Consider the following 20070-nt stretch of genomic DNA (forward strand, 5'->3'; position numbering starts at 1 on the left):
CCTAACTCATATATGTAACTGCTCATTAGAGACTGACATCTTTCCTGATCAACTAAACACATTCAAAGTTATTCCAGTATTCAAAGCTGGTGATGAAGATAAAGTGACAAACCACTGCACTGTTACATTAACATCCTGTTTTTAAAAGGATTGGTAAACTAATGTGCAGTAAGTTAAAAAAGTCTATAAACAGAAATGTAGTATTACCCAGTTCTCAGATGGCTTCTGAAGTAAGAAATCAATCAAGACAACAATCTATGAATGCATAACCACTGTTTTAATAGCCATTGATGGAAAAACAACAGAAAAAAGCTATATTTTTAGACTTAACTAAAGCTTTCAACATGGTAAACCGCAAATCTCTTCCAAACATGCTTGAGTACTGTGGAATTAGGGAATTAGCAAACAAATGGATTTGTTCATTTCTCAGTGACCACAAGCAAAAATTATGCATTAGACATGTAGATGAAAAAAAGCACAAATAGTCCCCCCCTATGGGGGTCCCACCAAGGTCAGCAATGAGACCTCTTCTTTTCCCAATATATATCAGTGATTTTGATGTGCATGTTGAATCATGCAAAATAATTCTATTTGCTGATGACACAACAATATTAATAAAACCAGCAAAAAATAATGATATCCAACATGAAGTAAACTCTGTTACAAATCAATTACCTAATTGGCCAACTATGAATTGTAGTAAACAACAGGAAAACAGTAGCATTAACTTTCCATAACTGTCAAAAAAATACCCTGCGGTATCTAGATATCACCATCAATCAACAAACCATTGTGAATAAAGAAGTAACAAAATTTCTTGGCATTTGGATTCAATGTGACCTAAGGTGGGACAAACATAACTGAACACATTAATGCCAAGTTGAATACAAGATACTATTTTTAAGGCCTCTAAAAGGATGCATAAATGAACAGGCTCTAATATCTGTCTACTACCTATATTTAAGTGCACATCTAAAGTATGTATTCATATCCTGGTGAGCTTCAGAATCCGAAAAAGGGACATTAGGATTATTACAGGAAACAGAGCTAGACAGCCGCATAAACTGATGTTCAAAACACTGAACATGTTACCACTACCTTGCATGTTTGTTCTTGACACACTAATGTATATTTAAAAAAAAAATGTAATGGAAATTATAACAGTCTTTTTGTTGTGCCTGTATGTGACTCAGCATCTCCGCTATGTGATGAGTAGCAACTTTCGTCTTCATAATACTGTTACATTCCATCCTGGATTTTCCATTATTTGAAATGATAACAGTATTAGACAAAATTGTGACTTACATAATCACAATAGTAGATTAAAAGGTAACTTGGATTTACTCTTAGCTGATACAAGTTTGTACCAGAATCGTACATGTTACATTGGAATAAAACTATTCAATAAGTTGTCAAATGATATGAAATGCATACTAAATATTAATGCTTTTAAAGATCTGTTAGAGAATATCAACAGTATCTCTGCTTCTATTCAGTAAATGAATACTTAAACTGCAATAAATGTGTAGATCTGTCACTTTTGTAACATATACATGTAGAACTATATATAATCCTGAAAACTGTCCTCTTTAAAACTGGAGCTAAGACAATATCGTCTTGTACATTGTACTACATATGATCAAAGGACTAAATAAATAAACAAACAAACAGAAGTGTTGACTATTATGTGTTTGTATGTAAATCTCAGCTAAGTATTCCTTGTAAAATATCATTTCCATTCATTTATGTAATTTTATATGCAATTTTGAATATGATTGTTTAGCTCAGAAGAAGCTGTAGATCCTTGTGTGTGTGTGTGTGTGTGTGTGTGTGTGTGTGTGTGTGTGCGCGCGCGCACACACTTGCGTGCACGTGTGTGTGCACTTGCTCTTGTTTGTTTATTTTAATGATATGTATTTTCTAATGAAATTGGTGCAATGGATATTGTCTCTGGATGAGTAAACTACTGTACTAGTGCAGCTACAACCAGTACTAATACCACTATAATCCAGCTGAGAGCATACAAGTTAAAATATTGGATCTGAAACCTTTGACTGGAGAAACTTCAGAAATCATTGCTACATTTTTGAATGAGTGTTTGAAAAATAATAACTTAAAAGAAAGAAACAGTTTCTCTTTGTGCAGATAATATGAACAGAAAATTTTGGAGGTGTATCTAGAAAGGGTGTCAACAACGTTTTCCCAAAACTAAAAGGAAATTGAGGTCATAATTTGCTTGGGGTTGTTTGTTCTGCTAATATAAGCCACAATACTATCCAGATGGCTGCTGTTGACCTCTCTATTGATACTGAATGTATTTTTTCTAAAATATGTTCTTATTTCTATATGTATACTGAAAGAGTTGAAAATCATAAAAAATCTTGTAAATTTTTAGACCATGGGTACGAAGTTTTGCACTATGGCAGAACAAAAATGTCTTGCTTTACTCCCTGCAATTAAATGTCTTCTGACTATGCTTGTTCCTCTGAAATAGTCTTCTGAATCTCAAAATAAATACCAATTTGTTAGCAAATTCTTCAAAAATTCTTCATCAGACGCTTGACTACTTTCTTTACAACCAAGCATCAACTTTACACACCACAGTTCAAAATGTAGAGGGTGAAACAATTACAGTTTTTGAAGTACTTTCGGTGTTAAATGATTTAAAAGCTAATTTAGTTTCTAAGGGTGAAGAAGGTGTCTAGTATCACCTGCCAGATCAGTTCTTGGTAAGGTATATCATCAGAGATTGCAAAATTTAAACATACATTTTATCAAACTGTACCTAATATCTAAATAAGTGACTAGAACCCACTGAGAGTTTACAGAACTACAGTTGGGTAACACTTAATGTAGGAGTACCCCAGAGGAAGGATATACAAAAGACTGAAGATTTCATTCACAAGATGGCTGTGTCAACTATAATAGATGATACTGGTCTGTATAATGAGTATGTGTATATTAGCCTACATATATCAACAAAAATATTACAAAAATGGAAACTGGAAAAAACATCACCTAGCAACTGTTGGGTAGAAATTACTTCACATTGCAATATGGACACCATGTCTTATACCAATTCTGTTAAAATATTAGAATTTTGTCTTTGCTTACACGGAACTAATACGCCCACTGAAAAACCATTTTCTCATATGAATGGCCTGTGGACAATTCAGAAGAATGCTCTTTTAGTACAGACTTTGAAAGTTATGTTGATTAATAAGGTGAACATGAATAATACATGTAAATTTTTACAAAATCTTGTATGGTAAGATGGACTTACTGAATAAGATCCATTCATCAATAGGATATCAATAAAAAATGACTCCAGCACTAGTAATTCCACAGGGTTGTTTAGCTGGAGAGACTTTAGAGCTACTATATTTGTAAGTTACACATTATTTATTTGTGATTAGTTTTGAAACCTTTGTATTTACAACAAAACAGTTTTACGCGTCTTCTTTTGTCCCTCGTTTCACTGAGAACAATTAACAAAGTCCCATTTTCTTGTTTCAGCAACGGCCTTGCCGCAGTGGATACACCGGTTCCCGTGAGATCACCGAAGTTAAGCGCTGTCGGGCGTGGCCGGCACTTGGATGGGTGACCATCCAGCCGCCCTGCACTGTTGCCATTTTTCGGGGTGCACTCAGCCTCGTGATGCCAATTGAAGAGCTACTCGACCGAATAGTAGTGGATCCGGTGATAGAAAACCATCATAACGACTGGGAGAGCGGTGTGCTGACCACACGCCCCTCCTATCCGATCCTCTACTGAGGATGACACGGCGGTCAGATGGTCCCGATGGGCCACTTGTGGCCTGAAGATGGAGTGCTTATTTTCTTGTTTCAGAAAGGTAATCACCTTACTGTATCAAACTCTGGCAGTACTGCAAGTATGTGTCAGAGGTTGAAAAAATTTGAACTTCCCATTTTAAAGTACCAAAAGTTCTGTAATTTATGTACGATTTCCTCGATTCAAATTTAATTGTCTATGTGTTTTCATAATTGCCATCTGTCAAATTTTAGTTGGTAATCTCATCTACATAATGAATCCCACACCACATGGTATGAATCAGTGAATGAATGAACAAATTAATACATAATTGCATCTCTTTTCTTTAAATATCATTTAACAGTCTACTGATGAAGAGCACAGAAAATGGAATTCAGTAATGACAAAGTGTTCAGTTTACGAATACAACAGTGTCCCAAGTACTTTGTGTGAGTAAATTTGGCAGGTAAACCTGACCAATACTACTTGGTAATGCTTCCAGTATTATAAGAGCACACATTAGATGGAAAGAGTTATGAGCTGAGGAAGTTTTCTACCCCATCTTTTAGTCTATATTGGCAGTGAGACCACCTTTTCCCATGGAAAGCCAGTGGCATTGGTCTTCTCTGGGTAAACCACATGCTGTAGCATGCCACACATTTTAGCATTGGCAACATTCTTGGAATGACCTGAAACCTGACTAACCAACATATGCTGGAACACTTGCTCTTCTCAAAGCACAACATTAATGAGACTTCTGTTGGTATTCACATGTTTATGGTTGGAAATGAAAAGGGAAAATATCTCTCCAAGTAATGTGAAAAAGTCAGTGCTCTTACATATTCCACCCATACAAACAAGCAAATGGTTATACATCCTCAACCCTTACACCAAAGTTCCAAGTATAGAAACATCAGGAGGATCACATCTATACTAATATTAAAACTGTAAAACTGTTATGTCTGTCTGTTCAAACAAACTAATCTCCCAGACTGCTAGATTAATTATCACGGGTTTTTCACAGGTAACTTGAGTGTAGCTTGGGGCAATGTGTAACCTTTATTTCGTCAAAAGTGAAACATGGAAAGTCAGCCAGAGACTGTGGTCACATGTGTGTGAGTGCCTTTGCGTGAGTGGGTGTGTGTACTTTGTCCAATTCTGATGAAGGCCTGTTTGGTCGAAAGCTTTGTTTGGCAGTCTTATTGTTATGCATATCTGCAACTGAGCATCTTTGCTATATGATGAAAAGTAACAATCCTTTTCATAACTTTGTCATTATTCCATCCTGGATTTTCCATTGTTTAGTTGCATTATGAAGATGCAGTTATGAATGTCTCCTCTACACAGTGTGTCTGATCAAGGTTAAATATTACATTGCTGCAATTGTCATTTTTTTAAAAAAATTATGGTGGCTAAAGAGTGTTATACTAGAAGCCAAACAAAAGAATGAAAAGTATGTGTCCACACATTAGTTTCCTAAAGCAGTGCTACACAATTTTTATATAAAAACTCTAAAAAGTTGTCCCTAAAGGCGAGATAACGTCCAAGCACTGTTAAGTGCAAAACAGTATGCAAATTTTAAATACATGTCTGTAGCTTAATGCATAGCATTGAAGTCTGGTAGTGTAAGACTTTCTGGGTCAAATCTCCTTCACTTCAAATTCTTTTCTTACTTTTATTTAAATTCTGGACATCTTGTCAGGTGGAAATTATAATAAATATTGAAGCATAAGTTTCTAGTGAAAATATAATTTCATTTTTCAGTGATGGGTCATACAAAGATTAGATTTACTTTCATTTCAATTGATCCATGGTCAGGAGGCCCTCCAGGATGTGGAACATGTCAGAAAAACAATAACACATGACAAATATTTACAACAAAAACAAATAAGCTAATGTACCTTCCACAGGTCTCAAGTGGAATGATCATCATTTTTTTAATGAAAACTATATGAAATAATCATTTCACAAACACTAATGCACTGAATTTAAAAAAAAAAGTTTTTTCTATTTATAAGGTAATAAACATGTAATAGAACTACAACACCCCACACACACACACACACACACACACACACACACACACACACACACACACACACTTATTTACAATGAACACATTACTGCACTGAAATGCTGCAGAAGTAATATATATATATATATATATATATATATATATATATATATATATATATATATATATATATATATATAGAGAGGGAAACATTCCATGTGGGAAAAATATATCTAAAAACAAAGATGATGTAACTTACGAAGTGAAGGCATTGGTATGTTGATACACACGTTTCATGTGCCTGTATATGTGCGGATGTATATGTGTGTGTGTGTGTGTGTGTGTGTGTGTGTGAGTCCCACCTGTCCTTTTTTCCCCCTGAGGTAAGTCTTTCCGTTCCCGGGATTGGAATGACTCCTTACCCTCTCCCTTAAAACCCACATCCTTTTGTCTTTCCCTCTCCTTCCCTCTTTCCTGATGTGTTTATTTGTGTGTCTATCAACATACCAACGCCTTCGTTTGGTAAGTTACATCATCTTTGTTTTTAGATATATAGAAGTTATATATATGGTTGTAATAGAGGGAAACATTCCACGTAGTAAAAATATATCTAAAAACAAAGATGATGTGATTTACCAAATGAAAGTGCTGGCAGGTCGACAGACACACAAACAAACACAAACATACACACAAAATTCAAGCTTTCGCAACAAACTGTTGCCTCATCAGGAAAGAGGGAAGGAGAGGGAAAGACGAAAGGATGTGGGTTTTAAGGGAGAGGGTAAGGAGTCATTCCAATCCCGGGAGCGGAAAGACTTACCTTAGGGAGAAAAAAGGACGGGTATACACTCGCGCACACACACACATATCCATCCACACATATGCAGACACAGGCAGACATATTTAAAGACAAAGAGTTTGGGCAGAGATGTCAGTCGAGGCAGAAGTGCAGAGGCAAAGATGTTGTTGAATGACAGGTGAGGTATGAGTGGCGGCAAGTTGAAATTAGCAGAGATTGAGGCCTGGTGGATAACGGGAAGAGAGGATATATTGAAGAGCAAGTTCCCATCTCCGGAGTTCGGATAGGTTGGTGTTAGTGGGAAGTATTCAGATAACCCGGATGGTGTAACACTGCGCCAAGATGCGCTGGCCGTGCACCAAGGCATGTTTAGCCACAGGGTTATCCTCATTACCTACAAACACTGTCTGTGTCCATTCATGCGAATGGACAGTTTGTTGCTGGTCATTCCCACATAGAATGCATCACAGTGTAGGCAGGTCAGTTGGTAGATCACGTGGGTGCTTTCACACGTGGCTGTGCCTTTGATCGTTTACACCTTCCGGGTTACAGGACTGGAGTAGGTGGTGGTGGGAGGGTGCATGGGACTGGTTTTACACTGGGGCGGTTACAAGGGTAGGAGCCAGAGGGTAGGGAAGGTGGTTTGGGGATTTCATAGGGATGAACTAAGAGGTTATGAAGGTTAGGTGGACGGCGGAAAGACACTCTTGGTGGAGTGGGGAGGATTTCATGAAGGATGGATCTCATTTCAGGGCAGGATTTGAGGAAGTCGTATCCCTGCTGGAGAGCCACATTCAGAATCTGATCCAGTCCCGGAAAGTATCCTGTCACAAGTGGGGCATTTTTGTGGTTCTTCTGTGGGAGGTTCTGGGTTTGAGAGGATGAGGAAGTGGCTCTGGTTATTTGCTTCTGTACCAGGTCGGGAGGGTAGTTGCGGGATGCGAAAGCTGTTGTCAGGTTGTTGGTGTAATGCTTCAGGGATTCCGGACTGGAGCAGATTTGTTTGCCACGAAGACCTAGGCTGTAGGGAAGGGACCGTTTGATGTGGAATGGGTGGCAGCTGTCGTAATGGAGGTACTGTTGCTTGTTGGTGGTTTTGACGTGGACGGACGTGTGAAGCTGGCCATTGGACAGGTGGAAGTCAACATCAAGGAAAGTGGCATGGGATTTGGAGTAGGACCGGGTGAATCTGATGGAACCAAAGGAGTTGAGGTTGGAGAGGAAATTCTGGAGTTCTTCTTTACTGTGAGTCCAGATCATGAAGTTGTCATCAATAAATCTGTACCAAACTTTGGGTTGGCAGGCCTGGGTAACCAAGAAGGCTTCCTCTAAGCGACCCATGAATAGGTTGGCGTACGAAGGGGCCATCCTGGTACCCATGGCTGTTCCCTTTAATTGTTGGTATGTCTGGTCTTCAAAAGTGAAGAAGTTGTGGGTCAGGATGAAGCTGACTAAGGTAATGAGGAAAGAGGTTTTAGGTAGGGTGGCAGGTGATCGGCGTGAAAGGAAGTGCTCCATCGCAGCGAGGCCCTGGACGTGCGGGATATTTGTGTATGAGGAAGTGGCATCAATGGTTACAAGGATGGTTTCTGGGGGTAACGGATTGGGTAAGGATTCCAGGCGTTCGAGAAAGTGGTTGGTGTCTTTGATGAAGGATGGGAGACTGCATGTAATGGGTTGAAGGTGTTGATCTACGTAGGCAGAGATACGTTCTGTGGGGGCTTGGTAACCAGCTACAATGGGGCAGCCGGGATGATTGGGTTTGTGAATTTTAGGAAGAAGGTAGAAGGTAGGGGTGCGGGGTGTCGGTGGGGTCAGGAGGTTGATGGAGTCAGGTGAAAGGTTTTGTAGGGGGCCTAAGGTTCTGAGGATTCCTTGAAGCTCCGCCTGGACATCAGGAATGGGATTACCTCGGCAAACTTTGTATGTGGTGTTGTCTGAAAGCTGACGCAGTCCCTCAGCCACATACTCCCGACGATCAAGTACCACGGTCATGGAACCCTTGTCTGCCGGAAGAATGACGATGGACCGGTCAGCCTTCAGATCACGGATAGCCTGGGCTTCAGCAGTGGTGATGTTGGGAGTAGGATTAAGGTTTTTTAAGAAGGATTGAGAGGCAAGGCTGGAAGTCAGAAATTCCTGGAATGTTTGGAGAGGGTGATTTTGAGGAAGAGGAGGTGGGTCCCACTGTGACGGAGGACGGAACTGTTCCAGGCAGGGTTCAATTTGGATAGTGTCTTGGGGAGTTGGATCATTAGGGGTAGGATTAGGATCATTTTTCTTCGTGGTAAAGTGATACTTCCAGCAGAGAGTACGAGTGTAGGACAGTAAATCTTTGACGAGGGCTTTTTGGTTGAATCTGGGAGTGGGGCTGAAGGTGAGGCCTTTGGATAGGACAGAGGTTTTGGATTGGGAGAGAGGCTTGGAGGAAAGGTTAACTACTGAATTAGGGTGTTGTGGTACCAGATTGTGTTGATTGGAATTTTGAGGTTTTGGAGGGAGTGGAGCTGGAAGTGGGAGATTGAGTAGATGGGAGAGACTGGGTTTGTGTGCAATGAGAGGTGGTTGAGGTTTGCTGGAAAGGTTGTGAAGGGTGAGTGAGTTGCCTTTCCGGAGGTGGGAAACCAGGAGATTGGATAGTTTTTTGAGGTGAAGGGTGGCATGCTGTTCTAATTTGCGGTTGGCCTGTAGGAGGATGCTCTGAATAGCCGGTGTGGATGTGGGAGAGGAAAGATTGAGGACTTGCCTCTCAATCCTTCTTAAAAAACCTTAATCCTACTCCCAACATCACCACTGCTGAAGCCCAGGCTATCCGTGATCTGAAGGCTGACCGGTCCATCGTCATTCTTCCAGCAGACAAGGGTTCCATGACCGTGGTACTTGATCGTCGGGAGTATGTGGCTGAGGGACTGCGTCAGCTTTCAGACAACACCACATACAAAGTTTGCCGAGGTAATCCCATTCCTGATGTCCAGGCGGAGCTTCAAGGAATCCTCAGAACCTTAGGCCCCCTACAAAACCTTTCACCTGACTCCATCAACCTCCTGACCCCACCGACACCCCGCACCCCTACCTTCTACCTTCTTCCTAAAATTCACAAACCCAATCATCCCGGCTGCCCCATTGTAGCTGGTTACCAAGCCCCCACAGAACGTATCTCTGCCTATGTAGATCAACACCTTCAACCCATTACATGCAGTCTCCCATCCTTCATCAAAGACACCAACCACTTTCTCGAACGTCTGGAATCCTTACCCAATCCGTTACCCCCAGAAACCATCCTTGTAACCATTGATGCCACTTCCTTATACACAAATATCCCGCACGTCCAGGGCCTCGCTGCGATGGAGCACTTCCTTTCACGCCGATCACCTGCCACCCTATCTAAAACCTCTTTCCTCATTACCTTAGCCAGCTTCATCCTGACCCACAACTTCTTCACTTTTGAAGACCAGACATACCAACAATTAAAGGGACAGCCATGGGTACCAGGATGGCCCCTTCGTACGCTAACCTATTCATGGGTCGCTTAGAGGAAGCCTTCTTGGTTACCCAGGCCTGCCAACCCAAAGTTTGGTACAGATTTATTGATGACATCTTCATGATCTGGACTCACAGTGAAGAAGAACTCCAGAATTTCCTCTCCAACCTCAACTCCTTTGGTTCCATCAGATTCACCTGGTCCTACTCCAAATCCCATGCCACTTTCCTTGATGTTGACCTCCACCTGTCCAATGGCCAGCATCACACGTCCGTCCACGTCAAACCCACCAACAAGCAACAGTACCTCCATTACGACAGCTGCCACCCATTCCACATCAAACGGTCCCTTCCCTACAGCCTAGGTCTTCGTGGCAAACGAATCTGCTCCGGTCCGGAATCCCTGAAGCATTACACCAACAACCTGACAACAGCTTTCGCATCCCGCAACTACCCTCCCGACCTGGTACAGAAGCAAATAACCAGAGCCACTTCCTCATCCTCTCAAACCCAGAACCTCCCACAGAAGAACCACAAAAATGCACCACTTGTGACAGGATACTTTCCGGGACTGGATCAGATTCTGAATGTGGCTCTCCAGCAGGGATACGACTTCCTCAAATCCTGCCCTGAAATGAGATCCATCCTTCATGAAATCCTCCCCACTCCACCAAGAGTGTCTTTCCGCCGTCCACCTAACCTTCGTAACCTCTTAGTTCATCCCTATGAAATCCCCAAACCACCTTCCCTACCCTCTGGCTCCTACCCTTGTAACCGCCCCTGGTGTAAAACCAGTCCCATGCACCCTCCCACCACCACCTACTCCAGTCCTGTAACCCGGAAGGTGTAAACGATCAAAGGCACAGCCACGTGTGAAAGCACCCACGTGATCTACCAACTGACCTGCCTACACTGTGATGCATTCTATGTGGGAATGACCAGCAACAAACTGTCCATTCGCATGAATGGACACAGACAGTGTTTGTAGGTAATGAGGATAACCCTGTGGCTAAACATGCCTTGGTGCATGGCCAGCACATCTTGGCGCAGTGTTACACCGTTCGGGTTATCTGGATACTTCCCACTAACACCAACCTATCCGAACTCCGGAGATGGGAACTTGCTCTTCAATATATCCTCTCTTCCCGTTATCCACCAGGCCTCAATCTCCGCTAATTTCAAGTTGCCGCCACTCATACCTCACCTGTCATTCAACAACATCTTTGCCTCTGCACTTCTGCCTCGACTGACATCTCTGCCTAAACTCTTTGTCTTTAAATATGTCTGCCTGTGTCTGTATATGTGTGGATGGATATGTGTGTGTGTGCGCGGGTGTATACCCGTCCTTTTTTCCCCCTAAGGTAAGTCTTTCCGCTCCCGGGATTGGAATGACTCCTTACCCTCTCCCTTAAAACCCCTATCCTTTCGTCTTTCCCTCTTCTGCCTTCTTTCCTGATGAGGCAACAGTTTGTTGCGAAAGCTTGAATTTTGTGTGTATGTTTGTGTTTGTTTGTGTGTCTGTCGACCTGCCAGCACTTTCATTTGGTAAGTCACATCATCTTTGTTTTTAGAAGTTATATATACATACACAAAAAAATCAGTTGGCTCTACTGAGAAATTCATCCATGGAGTAGAAGGAGTTGGCCACCAATAAATCCTTTAGGCATCTCTTAAACTGAATTTCATTGGTTGTTAAGCTTTTTATGGCTGCTGGCAAGTTATTGAAAATGTGTGTTCCTGAATAATGCACACCTTTTTGTACAAGAATAAGTGACTTTAAATCCTTGTGAAGATAATTCTTATTTCTTGTATTGATTCCATAAATTGAGCTGTTGGTTTGAAAAAGTGATGTATTTTTAATGACAAATTTTATTAATGAATAAATATATTGGAAAGCAGTAGTTTGTATCCCTAGATCCCTAAACACGCTTCTGCAGTATGTTCTTGAGTTCATACCACATATAACTCTTACTGCACATTTTTGTGCCCGGAGAACTTTAGCTTGTCTTGATGAATTACCCCAAAAAATAATCCCATATGACATTGTGGAATGAAAGTAAGCATAGTATGTCAACTTTTTCATTTTTATATCCCCTATGTCTGACAGAATTCGCACTGCAAATAGAGATTTGTAAGACACTACAGAAGTTCTGTGGTGTGCTCCTCCCATTTGAATTTATTATCAAGCTGTAATCCCAAGAATTTAACACTGTCCACTTCTTCTATCTGCTTGTCATTATATGTTAGGCAGATACTCATGGGACACCCCTTACAAGTTCTGAACTGCATATAGTGTGTTTTTTCAAAGTTTAGTGACAAAGAATTGGCTAGGAACCAGTGATTAATGTCCACAAATATTTTATTAGCTGATCTTTCTAAGACTACACTTGATTTGCTATTTATTGCAATGTATGTATCATCAGCAAACAAAACGAACTTGGCATCTGATAATCTTACTGATGAAAGGTCACTGATAAACACAAGAAAAAGTAAGGGCCCTAAAATGGAACCTTTTGGGGGCCCCACATGTAATTAATTCCCAGTTGGATGATGCCTGATAGCTTAATACATGTCTCTTTCCTAATAATACCCTTTGTTTCCTGTCAGAGATATAAGATTTGAACCAATTTGCAACACTTCCTGTTACACCATAATATTCTAATTTACTTAAAAGGATATTGTGATTTACACAGTCAAATGCCTTTGACAGATCACAAAATATACCAGTTGCCTGAAATTTTTTGTCTAATGAATTAAGCACATATTCACTGTAAGTGTAGATAGCTATCTCAATATCAGAACCCTTTAGAAATCCGAACTGCGACTTTGAAAGTGTGCTATTTGAGATAAGATGGTTACAATGCCGATTGGACATTACTTTTTCTAAAATTTTTGAGAATGCTGGCAAAAGTGAAACTGGACGGAAATTTGATGCTATTTCTTTATCTCCCTTCTTAAACAGTGACCTAACTTCAGCATATTTCAACCATTCAGGAAATATTCCACTGATAAACGACTGGTTACACAGATAGCTTAATATATTACTTAACTCAGAATCACATTCTTTAATTAACTTTATTGATATTTCATCAAACCCACTAGATGTTTTTGATTTTAAAGATTTTATGATGGACATTATTTCTGCTGGGGTACTGAGGGTCAAATTCATATTATAAAACTTACTTGAAATGTTTGGTCTGAGGTATTCCATAGCAGCATCTACAGAACCTGACAACCTCATCTTTTCAGTAACAGTTATAAAATGTTTGTTAAAAAGTTCTGCAACACTATACACATCTGTCACCAATGTATAATTTACTTTTTAAGCTATTTGTTCCTCTTCATGTCTGGTTCTACCAGTGTCCTCCTTCACTATATCCCATATTGTCTTTATTTTGTTTTCTGGTATGACTATCTTTTCCTTGTAATATATTTGCTTTGATATTTGTATTACAGCCAAATCAAATTAAACTTTGGTACGGACATGCCTCGGACCTTTGGAGGTGACGGAGTCCCACCTCTAACTGACAAACCAGGGACTCCTAAGATACAACTGGGCAAACAAATGGTAATGAGATGGGGAGCTATTAATATCAATGGGGGCTACTCTGGGAAGAAGGTAGAGCTGGCAGAGGCTCCAAGTAAGATGGGGCTGGATGTTTTAGCTGTTAGTGACATTCGGGTAAGGGGTGAGAAAGAAGAGGAAGTGGGAGAATACAAGGTCTACCTGTCAGGAGTCAAAGCAGGAATAGCACAATGGGGTGTAGGGCTTTACATCAGGAAAGAAATGGAACCCAGCGTAGTTGCAATAAGGTATGTAAACGAACGACTGATGTGGATAGATTTGACAGTGTCTAGCAAGAAAATTAGGATTGTGTCAGTATATTCGCATTGTGAAGGGACAGATCAAGATAAGATGGATAGTTTTTGTGATGCACTCAGTGATGTAGTTGTTAGAGTAAAGGGCAAGGACAGTGTTCTGCTCATCGGTGATTTTAACGCCAAGATTGGAAATCGAACAGAAGGGTACGAAAAGGTTATGGGTGAATTTGGAGAGGATATGGAGGCCAACAGGAACGGGAAACAACTCTTGGATTTCTGTGCCAGTATGGGCTTAGTAACCACAAACTCCTTTTTTAAACATAAGAACATTCACTGGTATACTTGGGAAGGCAGGGGAACCAGATCTGTCATTGACTATATAATAACAGATCAGGAATTCAGGAACGCTGTGAGGGACACACGTGTATTCAGGGGATTCTTTGATGACACTGAGCATTATTTAATCTGCAGCGAAATTGGTATTGTGAGGCCGAAAGTGCAGGAGGTCAGGTCCATATGTAGGAGGATAAGAGTGGAGAAACTTCAGGATAAGGAAATCGGGCACAAGTACATAACAATGATCTCAGAAAGGTACCAGTTAGTTGGATGTAGTCAATTACAGTCATTGGAAAAGGAATGGACAAGGTACAGGGACACAGTACTAGAAGTTGCTAAAGAATGTCTTGGAACAGTAGTGTGTAAAGGTAGGATGAAGCAAACAGCTTGGTGGAGTGACACAGTCAAGGCAGCCTGTAAAAGGAAAAAGAAGGCGTATCAAAAATGGCTACATACTAGAACTCAGGTAGACAGAGAAAGTAATGTTGAAGAAAGAAAGAAAGCCAAACAGATAATTGCAGCATCCAAGAAGAAATCTTGGGAAGACTTTGGAAACAGGTTGGAGACTTTGGGTCAAGCTGCTGGAAAACCGTTCTGGAGTGTAATTAGCAGTCTTCGAAAGGGAGGTAAGAAGGAAATGACAAGTATTTTGGGCAGGTCAGGAAAACTGCTTGTGAATCCTGTGGATTCCTTGGGGAGATGGAGGGAATATTTTGAAGAGTTGCTCAATGTAGGTGAAAATACGATCAGTAATGTTTCAGATTTCGATGTACAATGGGATAGGAATGAGGATGGAAATAGCATCACATTTGAGGAAGTGGTGAAAATGGTCAATAGACTGCAGTGCAATAAAGCAGCTGGGGTGGATGAAATTAAGTTGGAACTCATGAAATACAGTGGAATGTCAGGTCTTAAATGGCTACACAGGATAATTGAAATGGCCTGGGAGTCGGGACAGGTTTCATCAGACTGGACAAAAGCAGTAATCACACCAATCTTTAAACATGGAAACAGAAAAGATTGTAACAACTACAGAGGTATCTCTTTAATCAGCGTTGTGGGTAAAATCTTCTCAGGTATTGTTGAAAGGAAAGTGCGAGTATTAGTTGAGGACCAATTGGATGAAAATCAGTGTGGGTTTAGGCCTCTTAGAGGTTGTCAGGACCAGATCTTTAGCTTATGGCAAATAATGGAGAAGTGTTATGAATGGAACAGGGAATTGTATCTATGCTTTATAGATCTAGAAAAGGCATATGACCGGGTTCCTCGGAGGAAGTTATTGTCTGTTTTATGAGATTATGGAATAGGAGGCAAACTTTTGCAAGAAATTAAAGGTCTTTACATGGATAGTCAGGCAGCAGTTAGAGTTGACGGTAAATTGAGTTCATGGTTCAGAGTAGTTTCAGGGGTAAGACAAGGCTGCAACCTGTCTCCACCGTTGTTCATATTATGTATGGATCATATGTTGAAAACAATAGACTGGCTGGGTGAGATTAAGATGTGTGAACACAAAATAAGCAGTCTTGCATATGCGGATGACTTAGTTGTGATGGCAGATTTGATTGAAAGTTTGCAAAGTAATATTTCAGAGCTAGATCAGAAATGTAAGGACTATGGTATGAAGATTAGCATCTCCAAAACGAAAGTAATGTCAGTGGGAAAGAGATATAAACGGATTGAGTGCCAAATAGGAGGAACAAAGTTAGAACAGGTGGACAGTTTCAAGTACTTAGGATGCATGTTCTCACAGGATGGCAACATAGTGAAAGAACTGGAAACAAGGTGTAGCAAAGCTAATGCAGTGAGTGCTCAGCTACGATCTACTCTCTTCTGCAAGAAGGAAGTCAGTACCAAGACTAAGTTAGCTGTGCACCGTTCAATCTTTCGACCAACTTTGTTGTATGGGAGCGAAAGCTGGGTGGATTCAGGGTACCTTATCAATAAGGTTGAGGTTACGGATACGAAAGTAGCTAGGATGATTGCAGGTACGAGTAGATGGGAACAATGGCAGGAGGGTGTCCACAATGAGGAAATCAAAGAAAAACTGGGAGAGAACTCTATAGATGTAGCAGTCAGGGCGAACAGGCTTAGATGGTGGGGTCATGTTACACGCATGGGAGAAGCAAGGTTACTCAAGAGACTCATGGGTTCAGCAGTAGAGGGTAGGAGGAGTCGGGGCAGACCAAGGAGAGGGTACCTGGATTCGGTTAAGAATGATTTTGAAGTAATAGGCTTAACATCAGAAGAGGCACCAATATTAGCACTGAATAGGGGATCATGGAGGAATTTTATAAGGGGGCTATGCTCTAGACTGAACACTGAAAGGCATAATCAGCCTTAAATGATGATGATGATTCATTTTGTTTATGGATTAATATATCTAGAAAAAGGTTGATTCTTTCTGAATATACCAGAATGGCTAAAAGACTGAGGACTATGCAGTATCAATAGTCCAATGAAGACCATGAGGTGAGACTTGTTTGGCTTATCAACATCAGGCTTTAACATGCTTTTCGGAAACTCCTTCCAAAAGAAAGGCACAATGTAACTCTCCAAGAGCATCATGCATTATCTCACTCTTCAGAACCCTTCATCCACAGCTGCTTAAAATTACTTCTTTCCAAGGTAACAGCATAGAAGTGGAAATTTTGAGGGGAAGTGGTGCAGGCGAGAGAGGTTTCACACCCTGAATCCCACTTATTCCTAATAATTTCCCAATCTGCTTTAAATGTGTACAATTCCTGTTGGGCTTATATTATGCCATGGCCATAAACAAAGCACAAGGGTAGACGTGCATGTCGCAGGTGTGGACCTTAGTGCTATTTGATTTTTGAACAGCCAGCTCTCTGTGGCTCTCTCCCATGTTAGTAAAACAAACAAGCTCTTCATTCATGTCTCCAATCATACTACTACTTCAAATGTTATGTACAAAGAAGCTTTCTAAGTCAAAAATAAACTAGTGCATACAAAGTCTCAGGCATAGCTATAAAGAAATTCTTGGGGAATGCCAGGTTTCTCAGGTAGTATTTAATTAAAAAAGAAAAACTATGTCACTGTTCAGAAGTATTAACACTCAATCAATAATTATTGAAATTATTGATTCTTTCCTTTTGTTTTTTTTGTGTAAATAATTAGTCAATACTGTCAGTTTATGACACTGCTTGCAAAGGCACTGAGTGTGTACACACTTGAATAACTATGTAGTATTTCACTTGCAGTTCAAATACTCTGTTCACAAAACTTTTGTATCAACATGTAAGCAGTAAATTTATTTGCACATTTATTTATTTAGTGCATGGTGGAAAACATGTCATTATTATATTTTACAGATGTAAAACAATGGTAGTAATAAAAATAGGTAAAATATGGCAAATGTGTTACATAGATTCTCATCCAGTCAGCATCATCCGAATCAGTTCCAGGACATCTTTTGTGTTGCTAAGATTTGATATTAAAGTACACTCGTGCAAAGTGTTTTGGATGGTCTCAACACAACTGCAACATGGCTGGGCACTTTTTTCCATTTGAAAAGTAGCATAGTCTGTTGTTTGTACAGATTCTATCAACTGTCTTCCACGTGTGTTGAGGCAAATAGAAGCCTACTGGTTTACTGTTTTGGTCACTTTGTATTCCTAGTGGTGCTTGCTGGACCCATTTTTGCTCTCATTCATGGTGCATATAAAATCATTCATTGAGAAGTTCTGTAGCAGTTCCTATTTATTGCTGTCTAGATTTTAACCTGTCAGATGTAGCACTTGGGACATAGTCATGAACAGGACACTCCAGATTGTCCAGTATTTTCTTATACTCACGTAACCAAGATTCCTGCCTTCTGATTTCAAGTAAAGAGATGTGGCTTTGAGCTGGAAGACAATGAGTTGGTATAGCTTTTAGACACACTATGATTGTAAGCATTATTTTATTGAGTTGGATTGGGTATAGAGCTTACCAATATGGTAAGAGAATATGCAAAAAAAGAAATGCCTAAAGTAGAGTTTAAAATATGCTACCTCAATATTCAGGGCATGGCAGATGAAAACTTAATTGTCATCGAATTTTCAGATGAAAACGTGATAGATATTCTATGTTTAAGTGAACATTGGTGTAAAGAGGATGAGCTTGGTTACGAAGTATTGGATGATTACACACTACTTAGTTGCTATTGCAGAAAACAGCACTTACGTGGTGGGGTAGCAATATATGCAAAAACACCTCTTACACCAAACTGTGGCAGGATAGATCTCAATACCCTTTGTGATGAAATGCATTTTGAAATATCAGGTCTAGTAATTGAGAGTCTTAAGCTAGTGGTAGTAGTAGTGTACAGGCCACCTAGTGGTGACCCCCATATCTTTCTGGAGAAACTTGAGGAACTCTTAATGTACATATGTATATGTTGTTGTTGTTGTGGTCTTTAGTCCTGAGACTGGTTTGATGCAGCTCTCCATGCTACTCTATCCTGTGCAAGCTTCTTCATCTCCCAGTACTTGCTGCAACCTACATCCTTCTGAATCTGCTTAGTGTATTCATCTCTTGGTCTCCCTCTACGATTTTTACCCTCCACGCTGCCCTCCAATGCTAAATTTGTGATTCCTTGATGTCTCAAAACATGTCGTACCAACCGATCCCTTCTTCTAGTCAAGTTGTGCCACAAACTTCTCTTCTCCCCAATCCTATTCAATACCTCCTCATTAGTTAGGTGATCTACCCACCTTATCTTCAGCATTCTTCTGTAGCACCACATTTCGAAAGCTTCTGTTCTCTTCTTGTCTAAACTATTTATCGTCCATGTTTCACTTCCATACATGGCTACACCCCATACAAATACTTTCAGAAACGACTTCCTGACATTTAAATCTATACTCAATGTTAACAAATTTCTCTTCTTCAGAAATGATTTCCTTGCCATTGCCAGTCTACATTTTATATCCTCTCTACTTCGACCATCATCAGTTATTTTACTCCCTAAATAGCAAAACTCCTTTACTACTTTAAGTGTCTCATTTCCTAATCTAATTCCCTCAGCATCACCCGATTTAATTTGACTACATTCCATTATCCTCGTTTTGCTTTTGTTGATGTTCGTCTTATACCCTCCTTTCAAGACACTGTCCATTCCGTTCAACTGCTCTTCCAAGTCCTTTGCTGTCTCTGACAGAATTACAATATCATCGGCGAACCTCAAAGTTTTTACTTCTTCTCCATGAATTTTAATACCTACTCCGAATTTTTCTTTTGTTTCCTTTACTGCTTGCTCAATATACAGATTGAATAACATCGGGGAGAGGCTACAACCCTGTCTCACTCCTTTCCCAACCACTGCTTCCCTTTCATGCCCCTCGACTCTTATAACTGCCATCTGGTTTCTGTACAAATTGTAAATAGCCTTTTGCTCCCTGTATTTTACCCCTGCCACCTTCAGAACTTGAAAGAGAGTATTCCAGTTAACATTGTCAAAAGCTTTCTCTAAGTCTACAAATGCTAGAAACGTAGGTTTGCCTTTTCTTAATCTTTCTTCTAAGATAAGTCGTAAGGTTAGTATTGCCTCACGTGTTCCAACATTTCTACGGAATCCAAACTGATCTTCCCCGAGGTCCGCTTCTACTAGTTTTTCCATTCATCTGTAAAGAATTCGCGTTAGTATTTTGCGGCTATGACTTATTAAACTGATAGTTCGGTAATTTTCACATCTGTCAACACCTGCATTCTTTGGGATTGGAATTATATTCTTCTTGAAGTCTGAGGGTATTTCGCCTGTCTCATACATCTTGCTCACCAGATGGTAGAGTTTTGTCATGACTGGCTCTCCCAAGGCCATCAGTAGTTCTAATGGAATGTTGTCTACTCC

The 20070-nt window shown here is 40.3% G+C and overlaps 1 long non-coding RNA gene across 1 annotated transcript in view; it reads left to right on the forward strand.

Moving 5' to 3' along the window:
• Positions 1-3715: 3715 nt before the first annotated feature.
• Positions 3716-20070, forward strand: part of LOC124622525 — a 30245-nt gene continuing 13890 nt past the window's right edge. The window contains exon 1 of the long non-coding RNA XR_006980641.1: positions 3716-3853. This is a non-coding gene — a long non-coding RNA (uncharacterized LOC124622525). The remainder of the gene's footprint in view (positions 3854-20070) is intronic.

Source organism: Schistocerca americana, chromosome 7, assembly GCF_021461395.2.
Source record: "Schistocerca americana isolate TAMUIC-IGC-003095 chromosome 7, iqSchAmer2.1, whole genome shotgun sequence".
NCBI lineage: Eukaryota > Metazoa > Arthropoda > Insecta > Orthoptera > Acrididae > Schistocerca > Schistocerca americana.